Source organism: Sipha flava, unplaced genomic scaffold (genome assembly GCF_003268045.1).
Source record: "Sipha flava isolate LNK unplaced genomic scaffold, YSA_version1 99_pilon_pilon, whole genome shotgun sequence".
Classification (NCBI taxonomy): Eukaryota; Metazoa; Arthropoda; class Insecta; order Hemiptera; family Aphididae; genus Sipha; species Sipha flava.
The window spans coordinates 450,639-473,983 of record NW_020273635.1 but is presented as its reverse complement, the minus strand read 5'-3'; the positions used below and the strand labels follow the sequence as shown (position 1 = coordinate 473,983).

Genomic DNA, 23,345 nt, shown 5'->3' with positions numbered 1-23,345 from the left:
TATTTGTAGAAATATTGTTATCTATAAAAACTAGTAAAGTTCATTTGAATAAAATAAAACTATAGGTAAAAATAGGAATAAAAAAAATATTACAACAACTGTTATTGATTGAGTACTATATCAAAACAGAAAAATAGTTATAGTAATGTTAAAACTGATTTTAATTACCAAGCTGTAATTATATTTACAATAAATAATCATGATAAAATTATAATTTTTACTTATTAGTAATAAGTTTTAATTAGAGTTGTATTTATTTTGCTTGGAAAACGTGGAATTAACAATATTATTAAGGCTAAATAATAAAATATATCATAATAACACTTTTTATATATATATAAATGTTGATTATTTTAATAGTTTTGATATTTTTTGATTCAGGCGAAATACTAAACAAAATAGTTTATATTTTAAAACTAACATTTATTTATATTTTATATATTATAAAGAAGGTTACAGTAAACATAATATGAGTCTTGAAATATTTAAACAAATAAAGTTGACATTTGAAATATTTTAGTATAATTTAACCATTTTATGATTTTAAAATAAAACTTACGTATCTATTTACATAATTAATTCAGACATTTTTTCCTTACTAATAGTTTACTAACAACTTAAGCAACATCGCCTAATTCAACTACTTTAACAATTACTCAATGTTCTATTGAATATTAATTTTTAGTTATTTCAAAGTTTTATTATTTAATAATTTATTCACGAACAAGAAAGTTCATCACTAAAATTATCAAGTAATCCTTAAATTCGCTAACTTGAAAAAATTAACTAGGCTGGGGGTCTATTTTGTCAATTTCAAAGCCAGAAAAATTTTATAACTTATAAGTTATAGGAATCAATTTGTTTTTTCGTCAACTATTCATTCCATAAAATATGAATAACTAGTGTCAATTTAAGTTTTGAAATTTTTCTTCATTATTTATTAGCACATTTTTATATGCAATGCACTATATAATTGATTGTATATTTTTAGTTAGTCGTGGTTATTTAGTATTAGATTTTATTGGATATGTATTTTGAAAAAAATATGAACGTATAGAAAAGTTTTTATGTTCTACGGAAATTAAAAGAGTAATTAAAATCATCGAGGGATGAAATAATTGGGTAGTAAATTAATTATATTATATATTATGTTATTTTGTCTTGTTACGCACAAATTGTAAAAACTAATAAGAGTAATGGATTATTTAAATAAATTAAGTTACACTTGAGCAATATCTTCTTGTTTGTCTTAGTTCATGATAAAATTATCAGTAACAAGTACATAAACTATAGCTTCCAGGAATGGTCATTAATCTTTTTGAATGCAACCCATTTTTGTTATTAAAAATTGTTTATCGACGTATAAAAAAAAAAAAAAAAAACAGAAATACACCGTTACATAAGTTTTGTTTTTATATCAATGACAAATTAAATTAACATTTTTCATTATTTTATTTTACCATAAAGAAACATTGTATTATTTAAAAAAAAACACGAATACTCGTATTTGAGTATGCAGAAAATAAAAGAGGACCAAAACATTGAACATTTTGCCGTCTAAATCTAAAGGTCACTTGATTAACTAGCCTACGGAAGAGTCCCAAGACTTAAGTATTATTATAGTACTGGTAAATGTAGTAACTAATATTTTTATTACAGTGTTATTTTCGGTTTTATTTTTTATTAATTCAATGTTAAAAAACTGTATACAAAGTAATTAAACTCTGTTCGTAGATTTTTTAATAAAAACCTGCTAACATTTTAATAACTGTGTACCATTGGTAAATTTAATTTCATGAAGTTTTCGAGAAATTTCGTTAATATTTTTTAGTGCTTTTATTATATTCATAGACTAATTTTGGAAAACTAATTGTGAAAAATACCTATTTTGCATAGTATTGGGTTTCGAATTTGGACTTTTTTACAATCTTGTAAGTCCTGTTTGATGGTCAATGTTGAACTTCTATAATTTATCTATAGTCAAAAAAAGCTAGGTTTTTTTTTATAGCAAGCTGCATTAAAGAAACGGAAAAAACAACGAAGAGGGTCTTGTAAACTTGGTATTTAGTTAAGACTAAATATGTATTATTTTGTACTTCTGTATTTTTTACAATAAAACTAAATCTTGCATATAAATAATAATATTATGATAAATCATACTATGAATCGGTGTTATAAGTGAAAAATATATTACAAAGTATACATGGTTTTGAGATATTTTGAAAACGAATATAATTTTTCAAAGGTTTTCAAAATCGACTGTTCTAATTTAATGTATTTTTATTTGACATTTGGAATTTTTGGTGTTGTTATCTTAAATTTGTGAACTTTTTAAATCTGTATTAACGAGATAATAAAAGTGTTTATTTTAGATTATCAATGTATGAATAACGATTTTATTTTGTAAAAATAATTTGCTAAACATAATACAGTAATAATTTGCTAAACGTTTCAATTTTTGAATAATGTGAACTGACTGACTGACTGACTGAAATAAAAATATTTAATGAAACAATGTAAAAAATGAAACAGTTGAAAATAAAAAATGTATTATAATATTAATCATAAAATTTTATTTTTATTAATATGTGTATCATAAAATGTATAAGAAAAGAACAAAAAATACAAGTTCTTTTTTTTTTTTTTAATAATATGTTGACTTAAAATTAGTATTCTTCATCCTGCTATTTTTTGTATGATATATACATTACAATGAAACTTTGTATACCAAACTTTAAGGAAAAGGATGAGGAATTGGCTAAGACTGGTGGAAATGGTGTAGCCAGTGTAACAGAAACAGAATTCGGTCGCTGAAAAAAAATTCAACGCAAGTATAAGATTTTGCATCAATGATTTCAGCTTGATTATACTTTGTTTAAAGGTAGATCCGTACTTGTGTAACATGTACTTGTAACATGTTATTGAAATTATGTTCGTGGAAAATATATAACATGTAACTAAAATGGGCAACGTTGATTTGCAACATGTTACAAGTCAATATTTTCCTGTTTCCGTTGTAAAAAATATAGTATCTGTTGATAGAGACTACAGTCAACATGTCTATTTAGAAAGCTGCTGCTGCATAAATTTATATTTCCTAAGCTTTAAAGCAAAACAAAGAAAATGTAGGTATTGACAAACACAATTATTTTCACACCGATCGATTTTTGGTGAAAATACATTTTTCACTGATTTAAGAATTCCATAATATATTCTTTAACACGGTACATTTCGATAAATTTTATACAGTATTGGTCAGATTACTTAAACATTATGTAAATCAAATTTTTTTTTTTTTTATAAAATTTTACTCTATAAGTAAATTATAGAAATCAACTACTTCCATTCGTCAATTACATCGTCAGTACCAATGTTTGTTTTATTTTTTTTCAAAATTTAGTTCATGAGCACGTATACAAAGGTCGTAACATGTTTGAGTAACATTCTTTGATGTTGCATCGAAATATCAAAAATCGTATGATCACCGGATTGTAACACAAATATGATATATTTGTTCATATATTCGTGAATATGATACAAAAACGCGATGCAATTTACATGTTGCAGTTGCATGAACACAAATGTGGACGCACCATTAAAATTCTCAAAGTTCAAAAAACTTTGTGATCAGATTAAAATTGGCTATAAAATTGAGATTAACTGAGCTTTTTTGAATTATTGTTAAATCTAACTAATTATTACAGACTTATAAAACAATTGGTGGTCGTTTCGTTAAACTAGATAAATATTATAATTTAATAAAATATTAACGGTACGAATCGAGCTCAGCATGAAGCTTTGTTTTGCGTGACCCATTGTGCTATTGCATTATATAACACCTATCATATAAAATGTTGAATTTATACTGACGTGTTGTTGTATTGAAGTAAACTATTCATGCATTCTATCAGTATTCGAGAATACATTGGTGATGTATTAACAATTTATATATTTCAGCCTTTCAATGATATAAAAAATTAATATTTTCAATGAAAAAAATTTCATTAATTGGTAGCTCCTGCTATTGATAATATGATTACGTTCTGAATGACATTTATTTGATATAAATTTTGATTATTAGATAGACACCTTAATTGTGAACGCATTATATTTAAATAATTAAGATTTAAGCTACTCATTATTTAATAACTGCGCTATGATCGTGTATTATTAGCAGCAGCATTTAGCTCTGTAATGATCGGCATAATTGGTTTATTGTTATATTAAACACGTAATGCATACAATTTAGTACATGTTAGCGAAAAAATTGAACAATTTATTAATAATATTATTACAATAATTTAAAATGTTAATTTAAATTCGTATCACTTGAAGATATATTGATTGGAATAAATTGAAATTAGAAGAAAAAATAGTTAAAGATATTTTTAAAATTGTCTTTTTTGTTGAATATTAAACATAGCAAGTATATAAGTTATTTAAAATCAGCAGTATCTGCATTTGTTTACAATACAATTTAAGTTTGATACAGTCTATATTGTAAATTGCTAAGTATATAAAATTAGTTTAATTTGATTAATACTTTGTCGTACTTATGTTATAAGGGTACAGTATAATGGTAAAAAAAATAAAAATATTTTTTAGTATTTATGTAAGTAGATATTTGTACATATTTTTAATTTTAATAAGTATATTAAACTAAATTTATCATTGTTGTACGCATTTTTTAATTAATCTTCTTCTCGTGTGGTCGACAAAACTCATATACCTATTTCTGACCAATATTTTATAAAATCGATTACTCTATCAGTCAATGTATTAAACAGATAATTTTTATTTTGTATATTATATGGTGCATTCGTGCATTTCAGTAGATGCTTGTCGTCCTGTATTTCTCCACAGTCACATCTTGGATTGTGATCAATGCCCCATTTTGCAAGATTTACCCGTGTGCGGGCTGTTCCTGTCCGTATGCGATTTAACGTTTTCCAATCTCGATATGGTAGTTGGTGTCCTGGGGGTAATGCTTCTTTAATCATGTCATGATTGGTTGATTCCTCTTTCCACTTTTCTAAGCGTTTGTCTACCGGTCTTTTTGTTAGTGGTTCACATACTCCAAGGAAGCTTTCTCTTGACTTGAGCCGTTTATGGGTTTCGTTCTTTCCTTTCTGGTATGCAATTTTCTCCTGAAGTGAGGTGGGGCGATTTCATTCGTTACGTATAATTTTGGTACTGGTATAGGTCTCAGGTATCCTGTTATTAAACGGGTCGCTTCATTCAATGGAATGTCTAATTTTTTTTGCATGTGCTGATCTTCTCCAGACTGGGTATGCATATTCCCTTGCTGAGAAACATAATACTAAAGTGGCGATCCGTGGTGTGAGGGTCTGCCCCCCATTTACTATCCATAAGCTTTCGTAGTATATTGTTTCTTGCACTTTGGTTTTCGTCTGTTCACAGTGTGTTTTGTACGTTAGGCTTCAATCTAAGTAGACTCTAAGGTACTTGGGGTGGTCACAGTGTTCAAGGTCTACGCCATTCCATTTGATCATAAGCTTTTTTTTTGCATCTCGGTTTCTTAAGTGGAAAGCATAGACCTGAGTTTTGGTCGGATTGGGTTTCAGACGGTTGTGTAGTAGTATCTGGTCAGCTCTTCTAGGGTTTTTTTAAGTGCATTTTCGACTATTTCAAATTTTAGTTCTTGTGCTGTTAGAGCAAGGTCGTCAGCATATATGAAATGCTTTGTTCTATCACAAATTGGTTGGTCGTTCGTATACATGTTAAATAACATTGGCGCTAGTACACTCCCTTGCGGGAGGCCGTTTCTCTAAGTCTTCCATTTACTTTTATTCCCATTCAGGTTAATATAGAATCGTCTATCTTTTAGTAACATATCTATTATACAGACAAATGAGGGATCTTTGGTCATTTCGTAAATTTTTCTGCGTAGTATCCCGTGGTTTACCGTGTCGTATGCCGCAGATAAGTCGATAAAAATAGCACCCGTAATCATCTTTCCCTCAAAGCCATTCTCTATGTGTTGTGTCATGTTAAGGACTTGACTGGTGCATGATTTCCCGGCTCTGAAACCTGCTTGCTCCTGAATAATATTTACATCGATAGTAGTTTTATTCTATTCATAACTACTCGCTCGAATAGTTTATACATATGGCATAGCAGTGATATGGGGCGGTAGCTTTTTGCTTCATCTGGGTTCTTGCTAGGTTTTAGTAATGTTATAACCTGTGCTTGTCTCCATGGTTTTGGTATTTTTTTTGAGGCGTATGCAGTTGAAGAGTTTAATAATAGTAGTACTCGTTCCAGTCACAAATGAAATGAATTAAAATTTCAGAGGGAGGGTAATGCTTGGAAAACATCCAAACTCAAGGGCGCCCACATGGGAGGAAAAGGAGGGACATTTCCCCCCCTAGAAAATTTCAAAAATCTTGAAAAATTGTTTACTATGATCAGAATATATTTAAATAGAATTAAAAAAATTTAATTTAATATATGAAAATCTATAATTTGTTTATGAAAAATCTATTTATTTAGTTTGGAAAATCAGGTTATCAGCTATAAATAACAATTTTTCGTTTCTATTCTATGGATTATTATCAATTTTTAAAAAAAAATTGTCTGTTTCCAGAAACAGTATGTAATCAGTGCCGCAACTATAAAATAGGAGGCCTGTTTGCGGTAATTATATTGGGCCTTTTCTTAGGATTTATTTTTGTTCAATTTAAGTATCAATTTTTTTAAGGTTTTAAAGCACGTTTTACATCAGTTAGTTCAGTGGTCTTCAACTGGTGGGTCACAACCTAATTTAGGGTCGCGTAAGATTTAAGATTGGGTCAATGATAAGTTTTCTGTTTAAAATTTAAAAAATTCATATATATATATATATATATATATATATATATATACAGGGTGATTTTTTTTATCGTGAACCAGTTAATATCTAGAGAAGTATTAGGAATTTTAAAATAATTTTTTTTTTAAACTTTCTATGTTTTACTATTTTACACTGTGTTACAATTTTAATAATTTTAACTTCCTCCCTTATTTGATAAAACACTATCAACTTTTGATTTTCAAATGGTAATACCTATTTTCGATAACGAAAATTTATAAACATACTGAAAAAAATAATTTTAACGTTTACAGAATTTAATTTCAGTAATCCGTTTGCGACTTACCGTTTAAATATTCGTTCAATTTACTGCTACTGTGCAATTTATCAAACCCAACGGTAAAAACCAAAAGTCAAAACGGAATGATATGTCAATTTAACAATACCCATAACGGTCATAATCGATAATAACTCTTAAGTACCTAACAAGATAGATAAACTATACTGTTGAAAAAAAAATGTTCTATCAAAACTCCAACCAGAATACCTTGTGTTAGTGAGTGACTAGCTTGCAGCAGCGCTGTATAAGCTATAAAGTACAAAAATAACATATTACAATTTACCATCATGGTTACATAATATATCACTGATTACCGATTCATGGTATACGGTATTATCAAGTATTATCTTAGTAGATAAACGATAATAAATGCCAGTTAACTGTTTCCTAAAACATGTGGTTATTGGTATATCGTTAATGTTAGTTTTCCATTATCCAACATCGAATAAAAATTATTAACTAATTATTATTTTTTGAACGTTTAACCACAGAATACGTTTTAAGTAAATACTAAATTGTGTATATTATTTAAAATATACATTTAAGGTTTATACCAATTATTTCAATGCATATTATATTTTTTGACAGTGTTATTTTAAAAAAATTGAATTTAATTAAAAATATACATTTATCCAATCAGCAATATGTATTATTACGTGTATGACAATTCGATTTCATATTTTGTCGACAACTTTTTTTATATAATTTATTGGTAAGTTCAATCTAAAATTAATAAATTTAATAAATTAAATCATTTAGTTAATAAATTAATAATTAATACATTTTTTTTTTATTTAATGATTTATGTTTAATATTATTAGAAAATAATTACCAGGGTTCATACATTTTAATTCTAATTCAGTGGTATTTTGTATTATAAGTGTAATTAGTCAAAAATAACAGTGAACTATATGACTAGACACCTCAATTTGACCAGCAATTAATGTAAATTCATACTGCTTTCTACTGGTACCTATCTGATAACTATAAATTAATATATAAAATAAAATTGGAATAAAGGAATAAAATATACATGTTACATATGTATATCTATATTATATTATATTTTAATTTTTCAACAAGCTAAACAAAAAATTATGTAATTAAATTTTTTTTTTTTATAAATTATAACCAGGGTTAAAATATTTTATTGTATTTCAGTGGCAATTGGTAGAATTTATATAATTAATCAAAGAATGCAGTGAACTATATGATTAGACAGCTAATTTGACCAGCAATTAATGCATATTCACATTGCTTGCTACTAGTATCTTTTAAACAAACTAAACAATCTATTATGTAAGTATGAATTTTTTTATAAAATAAATAAAGTGATGTTCATCATAATTTTTGTTTATTTTTTAGGAAATTAATTTTGTTTTCTTTCAAATTTCAATTGCATTTAGAAGTACTAACTTAAATTCAAATATCTATAACAAGATTGGAAGAACAAATACAAATTGTTATTTTGGTTAGTTTTAGCATAGTACATCTCACCTGATAACTTAATAAGTATGTATACATTTTTTTTATATATAGAATATATCAATTCTATAAATAATTTAATGTTTTTTTTTAGTTGTATTCTGACTAAAAAAACAGTACAGCATCAAGATTAACTAACTACTTCTACATTTGTAAAAATTGTTGACAATCACATTAATAGTTAATCTTAATTGTATGTTTAAATAATTTGTTTAAGTTATTGGTACATACCATAATTAGGGCGATGTAGTTTTTATTAATCTAAATTGGCAAATAAAGGTTTTTTTTTTAATATGAGTATCATTTTCATGGAATATTTAAAGATTCTTTACCGTAAAATATTAATTAAAAATTAAAATAATTTCAAAAATAAGTGTAAAAATTAATAATTTTTTAAAACATCCATAGCCCTAAAAATATGTTGTACCCTAGAGCATATACTGTAAAGTATGTTGAATGTTCATTCAATTTTTATTAATTTATCTAGGGTAGTGGACATGTTAAGTGTTAATATTTTTTTATTAGGCATGACCTTACCTAAATCCTGCGAAATTTGCACTACGGAAATTTGTTCATGCTTTAGTAAAATTATTGATAGCTAATGTGTTTATTGCCTTTGATAATTTAGTATTGAATTAATGTCCATTATTTGGTCTATTCACGCACAAGATAGTTTTAATATAAAATGCAAATCATACATTATACAAAAATTATATCCCAGAATACCTTATAATTATAAATGGAAAGACGTGTAGGCAAAATGTATACAACCTTGCATCAGAAAAAAAAGGACTCAAATTCCTCGATGCACATAACATTGTAGTACTAGTCTGATATAAGTTATTTGTCATGTTACTTAATTTGTGCAATTAAAATAACTTACCTATTCTATTATTTTTTTTTTTTAGTATACATAGATTGATTTGTAATTATTTATTTTTAATGAAAAGAAAACTTTAAATGAGAGGGACATTGTAAAAATGTATAATTAAAAAAAAAAAAGAAATGTGTTAATAGATCATTAACTACTTTAGTCTTAGCTCTATACCTCGAATCCAAGTATATACTATGTCATATACATTTATATTTGCATATTTATGAATTATTTTTCTAAATACATAGGAATTGTCGGTTTACTTTGTTTTAAAATGAATAAATGTTATTTTTTTAATATAATCATTTACTATAGTAATTAAAATACAACATATTGTTTTAAAAAAAAAATATTTATTTTGTAATTTACTAATTCTAACTCATCAATCTAATATAAAAAAAATAAATTGTATTAAATTAATAAATATGTATTCATAGGCGGCTCTACGGGGTGTGCCTTGGCACACCCTAATGTGAATAATATATATAAGAATATTGAATAACTAATGTTAAGAATATATGTGCATACACATTAATTGAATTTTAGTTTTTTGTAAGTTATACTGCAGAAGGGCGATTTGATAAGGGTGGCGAAGTGGGCATTCGTTCCACCATGTTTCGTATTTTTTTTGAATGTAGTACATAGATTTAATTAAAAAATTTAATGTATAATTATTTAAGAATATAAATTACTAGTCTATCACTATAGTATGATGATAAATTCAATAATATAATTTGTCAATTAGGTCACAGGTATCATTTTTATTTATCTTCTTATATCTTAACATTTTTGGTTGTGGAACGAATAGTGGTATTATTTTCCACAGATATTGTTACGGTTATAGACATTTATAACCATAACCGAGGTATTTATGAGATAATGTAAAGTAACACTTATTTTACCACATATTTACTAGTTAGTCATTTTTTGATGCATTTATGCATATTGTATATTTTTGTATTTATTAGAGCTGTATAAGTCCTTAATAATTTTACTCATCTAATTTTTTTTTTACAACATAACATCTGGTACTTTTTGTTGTGCATAGGTATTTAGTCATTTTTTTTGTGAACAAATGCATGCACATTTATATATTTTATAAAGCTAGAAGTTCCTAACCCAAATAATAATTATTACTCCAATTTTAAAATCAGGTTGCCGTTCATTAGTCACTAATTACAGACCAATTTCTATTTTAGGGCATATTTCTAAGTTCTTTGAGTCATTAGTCTTAGACGCAATTCAGCCTTCTGTAAATTTGATCTTAGCCGATGAACAGCATGGTTTCCGTCCTGGCAGATCAACGGTTACTTGTAATCTTGTTTTCTACAATTACATATTCGGATCTTTTAAAAATGGAACACAGGTTGATGTCATATTTACCGACTCTGCTAAGGCGTTTGACTCCGTTAACCATGAGGTATTAATCTCTGTTCTTCGTGCTACTGGATTTGGGGATCCTCTCCTATCTTGGTTCAATTCATTTTTAGTAAATATATCTCAATGGGTTAATTTGTTCAGCACTAAATCTGACGCATTTTTATCTCCCTCAGGCGTTCCCCAGGGAGGACATCTATCACCTCTTCTATTCTCTTTGTTTGTTAACAGTGCTAGCTCCTCTCTCAAACATAGCAAACTTCTTTGTTTTGCCGACGATATGAAGATTTTCCTCGAAATTAACTCCGTCGATGATTGTCACAAACTCCAGGATGATTTAAATAATTTCTCTGCATGGGCTGAATCTCTCGGTCTCACATTAAATATTGAAAAGTGCCGATCGATGACATTCACAAGAGTCGCACTCCTATTACTCATCATTACTCATTGAATGGCTCTAATTTGATTCCAGCTGACTCTAGCATCAGTGATCTCGGTTTTACTTTTACTCCCTCTCTTTGTCCTAGAGCTCACATTGACAGAGTTACATGCAAAGCCCTTAAGGTATTAGGATTCGTCAAAAGAATATCTAGTGACTTTAAGCTCTCCGCTTCCCTCAAAGCAATATATTGTGCACTTGTACGTCCAATCGTAGAATACGGCTCAGTTGTATGGGATCCCCAAACAACTGATGCTTGTCTTCAACTAGAACGGGTTCAGCGAAAATTTTTATGTTACATGAAACATTCTCTTAACGTAAACTGCGCCCCTCATGATTATACTTCTCTTATCAGTTTGCTTAACTTATCCTCCCTAGCTGACCGTCGTCGCTTCAATAATCTCTCTTTCCTTAACAAACTCCTAACAGGTTGGTCGATTCCCCATCCCTTCTTTCTCTCATTAACTTTAGAGTCCCTGTTAGATCCACCCGCAATAATCATCCTTTCTTAATACCTCTCTGCACTAGAAACTATCTAAAAAATGAACCTATTATAAGATTAATGAAATTAGTCAATGAGGATCCGTTGTTCCTTTAATAGTTTTACTTTTGTATTCATTGTTTAGTAATTTATATTTTATATTTTATACTTTGTTGTATTATTCATGTTATGTTATTGTTTGATTGTATTGTACACCTAATTATTTTAACCTGGGCTCACGCCCGTTTATTCAATAAATAAATAAATAAATAAATAATCATAATTGACAATATGCCAAAATGTAAAAAAGAAATTTGGAATTTGTTATTTGACTACTTACCAACCTTTTGTTTTCTACTTAGATACTTGTTAAATTAAGCTACCTATCTTAATTGGTTTTTAAAGTTTTTTAGGTACTATTACTACTATGATAATTTGTTGTTTTTTTATACAGGATTCAGACTGAAGGTACAATTTTAATATAAGAACTATTTGTGTTTTTATTATTAATACTTATTTTATGTGCAGTAGGTTTTAAATACATTTATCTAGAGGTGTTAAAATACGGTATTTTATTTATTTTTTGTATAATACCGTATTATACTAGTATTATACCGTATAGAACCTTGCAGTACCTTAAATTATAAGGAATTCAACAAAGCACATTGTTAATTATGAGATATAAATTATTTTAAAATGGAATAATTGAAAAAAATGGATAAAAAGTTAAAAAAAATTAAAAAAAATAATACAAAAATTATTCACCAAATTAATATTTGGTCTTGCTATCGATTTGCAATTATGATATAGGTAACATACGTATGTATTTTATACATAGAAATATATATTTTTCAAATAGAAATAAAGAGACTTACTACTTTTATAGTTATATACTATCTCATTGTACCTATATATTTACAATATTTGAATATTATAATAGTACAATAAATTTATTTTAGTCATTTTTAACACCTGAATTCTAAATTAACACGATTACAATAATATTGTATATTTTTAATGTTTATAATAATACTGTTCTTTATTGGAGATCCATTTTATAAGTATAACTGAAAAATTAATAGTTGAGTTACTAAAAATAACGCTTTCATTTTTTTTTTTTATACTGTCTATATAAAATAATTTTATACCATTTGTATAATACCTTGTATAATACAGTTTTATACCACTGTATAATACAAACTCACTACACTACATTTATTAAATAAATATTTAATTCGATTTAGTACTTGTATTTTTATTTATTCACTCAAATGAACAACAGGAACATGAGCTATAGGTAATGAACCAAAGGCGTACCCAGGAATTTTTTTAGGGGGGTTCAAAATTTTTATTTATCTGTTTTCCAATTATAATTATAGTTTAATTCAATACCAACTAATTACTGTTAATAACTATAGTAATAGTCACAATTGTTATATACACATCACACATATTCTTCACAAAGGTTTACTATAATAGGTAGGTACTATAATTTGATATCAATTTTTATTTGGTAGTAAAATGTTATAAAAAATACATTACAAAAAAAAAAAAAATAATATTAAAAAAGCAGTATAAATTAAACATGGTTTATACATTATAGTTATATTAAATAATCTATAAAATTTGAAGATAATGAGAAATTAAAATACACTATACACTATTTACTATTAAACCATTGAGTATGCAGAAATTCCAATGGGGGTCCAGCGTATCCTAGCGTATAGCTTGTAATTTGACAAATATAAATAGTAAAGTAAATTTTTTGTTATATTTATGACGTGATTCGGTATCGGATATATTATTATTTTTCTATTTTTTTTTTTTTTATGAAAAATTCAAATTTGTTTTCATTTAACAAGTTTTCATTAGAAAAGTGGGATCCCAAAGACTATGTGAATTCGAGGATGATAAATCATAGATCAGCAGAAGACAATAGATGTAAATTAATGTCACCCAGATGTAGATCCGAATAGTGAAAACAAAACAAGTCTTTGAAGAATACTGACGTAAAAAAAAAGTAACCATGATCTATTTTTTTTTGATTACATTTTCTTATCAATGTGACAGTAATAAACGTGATATAAAATATAAGCGGAGCCTGTAATTTTTTGTACGTCACGTTGTAAATTTATACCATAAACACGTGCTTTCTAACTTTAAAAATAGATAGAGATATGAAGAGTGGTTAAATTAAAAATCAATAACCACTTAATAAAATAATTAGTTCATTTGTTTAGCATGTAGAAGTATTATAGAATAAATACAAAAGTATAATATTCTATCAGGTTTTAAGTGAATACTATTCGAGCAAAGTGAAAATAATTTTTTTTAGTTCTTACCATATTATAGTTACTACATGAAATAAGGCGTATACCCATGATTTATTTTAGCAATACATTACTGCCTATAATAACTGTTGTATATTATATTTCACTATATTTATGTAGTAAATTTATTTGAGTAGTTTAGGTAGGTATGTTGTATTCCTACTAAAATACTCAATGGACTCATTGTTAAATAAATATTATATTATTCTAAAGTATTATAACAACCTTACCTGAATTTTAAAAAATTATCTTTTTATTATTAAATAATTGTGTGTTTGTAAAGTGTATTTTATTTCAGGCTGGGACTAGGAGGCCCCTCCAAATTTATGTAAGCCTTAGGGTCCGTGTGCGCGGTACACTCTGCACACCCGGTTTTTGCGGTTTTTTATAATGTAATAGTATAATGTAAAATTGTAAACCCCTTCCTATATTGTGGGTCATTCCTATTTATGAATAGATTGATAAATTAAAATTTTATCCCCTCATGAGAATTTTCCTATGGGCGCCCTTGTCCAAACTATTACTGTTCGGACATGGAACAAATTTATGTCTCGTGGAACTTATTGGTCGGCCTTATCGCACTGTCGAAGTTTTCCGCACGTTATCCCTCCCTTATTTCTAGCCGCCGACGGTGGCTCTTTTTTGTGATATTGTCCCGTCGTTGTCGCCAAGCTGTCTGCTGTATTTTTTCCGCGGTTGAACTTAACGAACATTCCGTAGTTCACCATCCCAATAACATAGTGGCCCGGTTATTTTTATATTTTTTATTAGTTTTTTTTTATCATCTGCCGCCTGCTGTGGTGCTTGTCGGTCAGGATCACACGTTGGCTTTACGCGTAAGTCTTCCCGTGAATTGTGTACCACGTAATTGGATCCGTAGTCGTTAACAGCACGTGCTCATTTGTCGGATCGTCGATCGATCTCCATGGATCCTCCAGTTCCGCTAATCGAGATGAAGAAGGTCAGTCAGGAAACAACTATCAGGTTTTAGCTCGATTCCAGTCTTGAGCGCAGGAGTATTTTCGCGTGATCGTTGCGACTCAGACGTCGCCAGATCGTTTATTTGTTCATTTATTTTTTTATTTATTATATTGTTTACATTATTTTTATGTCTTTATATTTTTTATACTTGTAAACATTGGCCTGAGATTTATATTGTCATATTTTGTTATTTAATAAGCCTTTTTTGGGGCGTTCGCTAGATATAATTTTTATGTGATTATTATACGAATATGTTTTTCTGTTTATGTTGTAACAAAACGTAAAGTCCGTATAGCTTTTTTATTCTGTTAACTTTTATTTATATAATAATAATAATACAAGTGAAATGACGATAACAATTATTATTGTTTCACAATATTACAATCGGGTATACAATTTATACATAAATAACAATACTCGCTGTCGAGTTTACAAATCTTCACACGACATATATATATATATATATATTACGGGGTATTACTCAAAATGCCGAAATGTCAGTGTTCGTACTAGGAGATTTACAAAGGTCAACGAGCTGACCAAAGTATGCTACGCTGTTTTAGCATCATAGCCTATGGTAGCGTCGAATGACTTCTAGTACTTACTAACACACGGTTGAAGAGGGGAGGATGATTCTGTACCGCATGGTTGATGGATGTGGAGGTCTGATGCTAGCAGCAGCGTTGGATAATGTACTCGGCGTACTCTGAGCAGACACTGGACTCGATGGTGGTACGTTCAAGCTCGGACGGCAACGGCTCTCACTCTCGGTGGTGACGGCTTCTAGGGTTCTCAGCTGTACAGGTGATCGTTGGACTGCTATCGCTCCACTAACATGTTAGGGATGGGAGAAGTACCAGGTGTATCTATATTAAGATATACGTTTAATACGTGATTTATTGGTACTAATCGTATCCGTATAACTAATCGATAGCACACCCAAATACGGGGGGAATGTTATTATTCCGGAAGATTTCGGGGCTATTTATGTGTAATAATTCTCTACGCTCGTAACAGAAGTGCCATAATACCATTGAAACTATGTAAGTTATATGCGGGTTCCAAACGGTCAGATAATCGCGCGCTACCTGGTTCGACGAATGCCGATAACAAGTCTTTTCAGCCGGTTTTCACGCCGCGAGGGCGATAGTGGCATATACGTTATACACAGGAACAATGTACGATGTTGTCTCGTTACAATGTACATACACTTAAGACTTAATTTGTGTACTCATTTTGGTAGCCCCACGCCCTAACGCCGCAAATCGGTGTAATCAACCGCCATAACTTGTAGGAGCTATATTGGCGAGAAAAATTACAGTTATGATAGGTGAACGGTACCTAAGATAGTATAAGTGAACATTAACATAAAAAATGTGTAAATTAATTTCATACTGAATAGCAGTATGAACATACACGTAGAAGATATCTGTTGTTTATTTATTGTGGTACGAGTTTACATTAGGTATACATTTTTTTAGATATACATATTTCATTCTTGTACATCAATAACTGATGTATTCTCAGGGTGCATGTAAACTCCATCACAAGTAACCTTTTTTTACTGTAAACTCCGCTAGAGAAAAAAAAAAAAATGGTAAAATTAGGTTCATGTAAACTTTGCTACTGAAAAAATTCAGGTAAAATTGAGTTCATGTAAATTTCGTTAGTGAAAAAAATCAAGTAGTAGTATAAAATTAATATGATATATTATTAAAAAAAATTATAACATAATATAATATCATATCGTTCACAATAAATATTTAAATCATAGTAAAAAAATCATAATAAATAATCGTTAAACCTAATAATCCAAAAATATATAGTTTTGTCATGTATGTAAACAAAATTATGTGATACAATTTGTAAATATTCTAAGTATTGTATTACTCCATTAGTGTAGGTACCTATTTATAGCATCCTGTTACACTATGATTTTTTTTTTCGAATTTTTTAGCTTATTTACTTGATACATGCCATTTAGTTTTATATAAGTCTGGGTTTGAAATTCAGTAAAAACATTACTAAAAATATGAATATTCGGTTGATTTTATAAAATTAACTTCTTAGATGACTACGAAAGGATTCACAGGCAAAACACAAAAAAAAAAAAAAAAACTGGCGGAGTTTACATTAGACCTTTAATTACTTTTTTTATCTTAATCGATATTCTGGCGGAGTTTGCAATCACCCGTATTCTTTAAAGGTATTGTTTATTGTTGTGAGCACCTACTACGATAATTATTACTTACATTTTAAATATAACTTATATTTAATATTTTTTATTTTTATTTTTATTTATTTTTATTTCGTAAGTAGTATAATTATTGAAATAGGTAGCGAAGAAGTTATCTCAATAGTAATTTAATTTAGGTACATATGTATGGCCAAAAAATAGCTTAATTAGACACAAAAATTATGTTATTGTTTTTTTTTATCATCGGTGTAGTTATTTATCGTATACGATAAGTTGAATATAGCAATCTATTAGGTTGTTAGTCTAGTTAAAACCAATTTAGATGAAAGCGGTTCGTGTAAACTAGTATTAAAAAATTAAGGATTTTAACTGTAAGATATGTAAATAGAAAATAAAATCATTATATGCATTTTAAAAGAAAAAATACAGTTCTAACAAAATACGAGTAATTATGTATAAAGAGTAGGTACATTATGAAAAAGATAATTTGTGTTGATAAAAATAAATATGTTTTAAAAATAAGTGAGACGTGGGAGTTGGGAGTGATGCTAAGGTGGGTGTTTAATTTGAAAGTGATGATATATTATCGTATTAAAAACTATTTTGGGTAAAGCTCAAGTTTGAAAAATCGGACTTTATTTTCTTCTGTACAATAAAGAGTTTATTAAAAAAATATTGAGATATTTCTGATGACAATAGTATTATGAATGAAAATATATTCAGTATTGATGTAAAAATATATAAAAATATATTTCGTGTAAAACAGGAGGGCACTCATTTAAAATGATTGATTGTGTTTGGGTTTATTAAAAGTGTGATATGTCATTTTATGTTTTGAATAACATAAAATCATTGTATCCTGATACAATGAGTTCAAAATTTTGGAATATTTTCCCGAAGTACGAATACTAATGCAATAGTGAATGATAATCATATTGATATAATGTTATACGCATTATTATTAAAATATTATGATTTATTAATATTAATATAATATGAACTTGGGTAGTGATTAAAAATTTTTATGTTACATAATATTTTTAATTTTAATTATATAATATAAATATTATAAATAATGCTATTGATTTATTCTCAGCTTATGCGTAGTTTTTTTGATGATACACCTTATATGGTTGTGGTTCCTAAACTGTGAGCCGCGCTTCCCTTGGGAGACGCAAGACAAATATTTAAATTTTATAATACACTACCATATATTTATTTTTAGATCAAAAATACTTTGCTTATATTTAAATAATAAAAAAATTTGTTTTATTTATTCATGGAAGGAACGATTAAATTTTTTTTGTTTTGGGGACCCAAAAAAGTTTGGGAACCGCTATTATATGGTATAAGTTAACAAGTAAATTATTTTAAGACTATTGAAATATTTTGTTCGTAGCTAGGGTAGCCAGTGTAGTCTAGGGTAAATCATTCGTCTTAGATTCGCTGGAGTGCAACCGATTTAGGAACTCATGTCCCGGTGTCCCTAAAAGTTCTTTGGGACATGATGTTGTTACCAAGTTTAGTCATCAGCATAATAATATTCTGGAATTTAACTTCTTATTTGATGATTTTTTTTTTTAATGATTAATATTAACATGCTTTGTTGATAGTCACAAATTATCACAAAAATATGCATATATAGGCCCATACACAGTGCAGCGGTGGGGGCTGACGGTAATATTTGTGGTAATGTTGGTAAAACATTTAAAATTCGTACTAAAGTGGACAATACGAAATCAGACACTATTGGCTGAATTAAATTGATTACATTTAACAAAAAAATATAACAAGATGGAATGCCAATAACAAATAAAATTATATTTAATAATTCATTGTAACTTATGTAACTATTGCAACGTTGTAATTAACGAAGATGATTACTTTGATAAGTAAATGGCATTTTAAATATTTTTCAAAAAAAATTCGGTGAATGGTCAAAGATTTTATAACATTGGAACAAAAATGGTTACAAATATTTAAAGTATTCAACAAAATAGGTGGATATTTCAAATTTTGAAGTAGTTGTTGAATTTGCGTTATGTTTACCGGGCTTAAACAAATTAATAGAACGACTGTTTTCATTGATGACTTGCACTTGGACCGACGTTCGTAATCAAATGGATATACGTAGGTATATGCCCCCAGCTCCCTCACTAAAGATAATCTAGAAAATTATTTTGCAGATATTTTGTTGAATTACATTCGTAGGCATGTTTTTTGGATGAATTATCTCCAAAATAAAGTGGAACGTAAGACTTTACTGCCATATTAAATTGTATCAACGGTTTCATAACTGTAGTAGTACAAAGGCTTTGATGGCAGATATAACTACGATACGCATTACTTAAAAGTTAAATCCAGGCATTATTTCACCGAAGTAATTTTTAGAGTTAACAAAAGAAAAACTTTACGGGTTCATGGATCTTTATCGCAAAATAAATGTGTGTTAACTAATTGTTCTTTCTTACATACTTTCTCACTTATTTTTCGTATACGCACGCACATATTTATAAATATGGTGTACTATGATTTTATTTTTGGGTATTTTTTTTACTTAATGGCTCGTACATTCCGTTTTAAATAATAGATATGTGTTAATTTATATTATACATTTTATATCAATAAGTAGTAATGTTTCGCTTCTGTGTGCAACAAAGACAGAAGCTGCCCAGCCAAATGTGCCTTGTGTAGCGGTAATCACACGGCGAACTTCAAAGGATGCCTGTCATTTAAATCACTCCACAAATATTAATCCCGTTTCCGTTGTTTTCCACAAAAACACAACATTTCCTACCCTTTAAATACAAATTTAAATCCTATTTCTAAGCCCACTTTTTACACACATGTCCTTTCTGGTGCTGTACACTAATTGAAAAACTGGTAGATTTAAAGAAAATTCTCAATGATTTACAATCTTTTATTACTCAGCTAATAGCTCTTCTGCCTAAATTCATTGAACAATTATGTTTAACTCCATCTACCTATATCCATTCCATAATTGCTAATATCCATAATGACTCATGTCTACCTTGTCACTCTTGTCTACCTTCATTATATATATTTTACTTTTATAATACCAGTTATTGTTATAATTATTAATATTCATTTCTTTTTTTTAAATTGAAAGAAAAAGAAGGTTTCGACATCGAAGGTCATTAGCCTTATGTAAAAATTACATTTTATCACAATTTAAGTTTATAAAGTGTTAATTATTATAGTTATATTTATTCCGTTAAGGAAATTTAGAATTGTTATAGTGTTGTCTTCATTAAAAGCTTCTAAGATGTCTGGTACTGATAGGGATGTTTTGAAAATCTGGGCAGTCTTGGATGATGGTTACGTCTTCTTGACATTTATTGTATATGGGTGTTGGATTTTTTTCTACTTAAGTGAGTTAAGAATGTATGTCCGATTCTTATTCTGGTTATAGTAACTTCTTGTCACCTATTTATGTTTTGGGGAATTTACCACTTTTTAATGGTTTTTTTAATCTTTTTTAATTTATTAGACAACGGTATAGAATCTCAATAATTTTGCTATACCATTGTTATTTTTGTTTTATTGATGCTTAGGCGAAAAACTGTTTTGGTCACTATATCTACTGTCTTGTTAGCCATCTCGTTGCAGGGAATGCCGATGTGTGATGGTACCTTCATAAATTCTATATTTACACTAAGCGACAAATACATGGCACTTAATCCCTATTTTTATCGTTTATTACCTATTATAATGTTTATATAATGAAAAATATCTTATGCGATAATAATCGGTAGGTACATATAATTATAATTTTACTTTTGTCGCATTATTATACTATTTTTAGCAATAATGAAATTTGGTCGATTATATTTAATAAAAAATTAAAATTAAAACTTCTATTATCAAGTTATACCACTAAAGATAAATGGAATGAAATAAATATGCCATATATGATGCAGCCAGTAAACCATTAGACAGAAACTCAACAGAGACTAGGAGGACTAAGATGGATAAACGATAAAATTTTAAGATATTTTGAAGAGAGAAGGAAGCATAAGAACACTTAGAATGATCATAGAATATAGTAAATATGAATGCAAATAAAAAGAGTTAAAGAATAAAATTAATAGAGAAACTAAATTTAAAAGAGAAAAATGGTTAGAAGAAAAGTGCCAAGAAGTGGAACAATTGCTTAGGAATAACAGTATGGATCAAGCGTATAATATCATTAAGAAATTCTTCAGAGAAAAAACGAAATTAAATAACAAAATATGTGATATAGATGAAAATTTGATACTGAACAATAACAAAATAGCAACAAGATGAGAAAAATATCTTGAAGCATTATATCAACGAAGAGAAGTAATCCTTAGAGCAAATTCAACAAAACTTTAAAGTTAATGAAAATATGTAAAGCAACCGGTATATCATAGCTCTGGAACTAATTCAAAATAAAAGTACATAATTACAAAATGAGCTATTTGAATGAGTGAATAATATACATACTATGGGAGAAATCACAGATGATTTTAAGGAAATAATTATAATACCTATATAACAACTAATAATTGTATGAATTCAGAGCAATAAGTTTAATGGTACACGCAGCTTAAATTTTAGTTTAGATAATATGCAGTTAAATTGGGAACATAGTAGAAAAATAATTCAGAAACGACCAATTCAAGTACAGAAGGAATAAAAGTATTAGAGAGGCAATCTTAAGTTTAAGAATATTGGTAGAATAACAAATAGAATTTAGTAAAGACACATTTATAGCGTTTGTAGATTTGAAAAAGGTTTTCGATTAGGTATTATAGAAAAAACTATTCTTTACTTTAAAATGAATAGGAGCTGATTACAGATGTAGAAAGATTCAGTTACAATAAAAGTAATTGACAAAAAAAAGACAGTGATAATTAGGAAGGGAGTAAAATATTCTCACCAACTATATTTATTATTTATGCCAATACGCTTATTAAAGAAATTAGATAAATACTTCTCAAAAATAAAAGAGGCATAATTGTGATTGGAAAAATAATATCTTTTATAAGATTCGTTGATGATATTACATTCTTAGCACGATTTTGAAAAGTCACTATAAGAGATGTTAAAATATCATTTAATTATAAACTGGCAAAAAAATGAAGTTCTGGTGAGCCAAAAATTAAATTAAAAATTAACCAAGATGGCAGATGCATTATGGAAATAAAATACAGAATCGCACAGGCAAAGTCAGCTTTTATGAATGAGAAAAAAGGTCTATGTTCCTATAGTACGAGTATAAGTAAGAGAAAATGTTTCATACAATTATAAGTAATGAGTGGATATACGTCATTTCGCCACAGTAATTTCGTCGTGGTCATTTGGACGCATGACGAATAGCCGCGAACAACATTTCGTGGCATAGGTATATTTATATAATTCTTTTTCCTATATTATATACAAATCTTAAAGTATTATCGCAAATATATTATATGGAATGTACATATATATTTTATCTTATAATTATATTATGTGATAATCTTATAGTATTATCAGTTAATTAAATTGACTAGTTAAAATAATACAATTTAATTTTACTCGAAATTATATCTATTTCGTATAGGTATAATACTATGATTGTTGTAAAGTATTACCATACATTGACTACGCGTGTGTATTATATATGTAATATATGTTTAAATGAAAAAAGTGTTCGCACAGGTAAGATTTTAACTATTATTTCTCATAATTTTAATTTTTATAAATGCTAATATTCAAATGTAATATTTTAATTTATATTTAGTATTATAATAAATAAATAATGATGAATTACCAGAGTTGTATTGTAAAATTATAATATTATTTATTATAAATATATATATATTTTTATTAAAATAGAAAATTTACAATATGTAACATATGTACATACAATAAGCAAATAGGATAAATTATAAAGATAATACTTAGAATATTTACAAGATAATAGTATGAGGGAAACTGTTCAGCGACAGAACCCTCAATATATATATATGGGACGAAATAAAGCACGATTAAATGTAGTATGCT

General features: G+C 27.7%; 1 long non-coding RNA gene across 1 annotated transcript; it reads left to right on the top strand.

Moving 5' to 3' along the window:
* The first annotated feature begins 7,776 nt into the window (after window positions 1–7,776).
* Window positions 7,777–8,928, top strand: LOC112693795. Its single transcript, XR_003149514.1, has 4 exons — window positions 7,777–7,863; window positions 8,313–8,450; window positions 8,517–8,663; window positions 8,731–8,928. It is a non-coding gene; the product is annotated as an uncharacterized LOC112693795 (long non-coding RNA).
* Window positions 8,929–23,345: the final 14,417 nt, after the last annotated feature.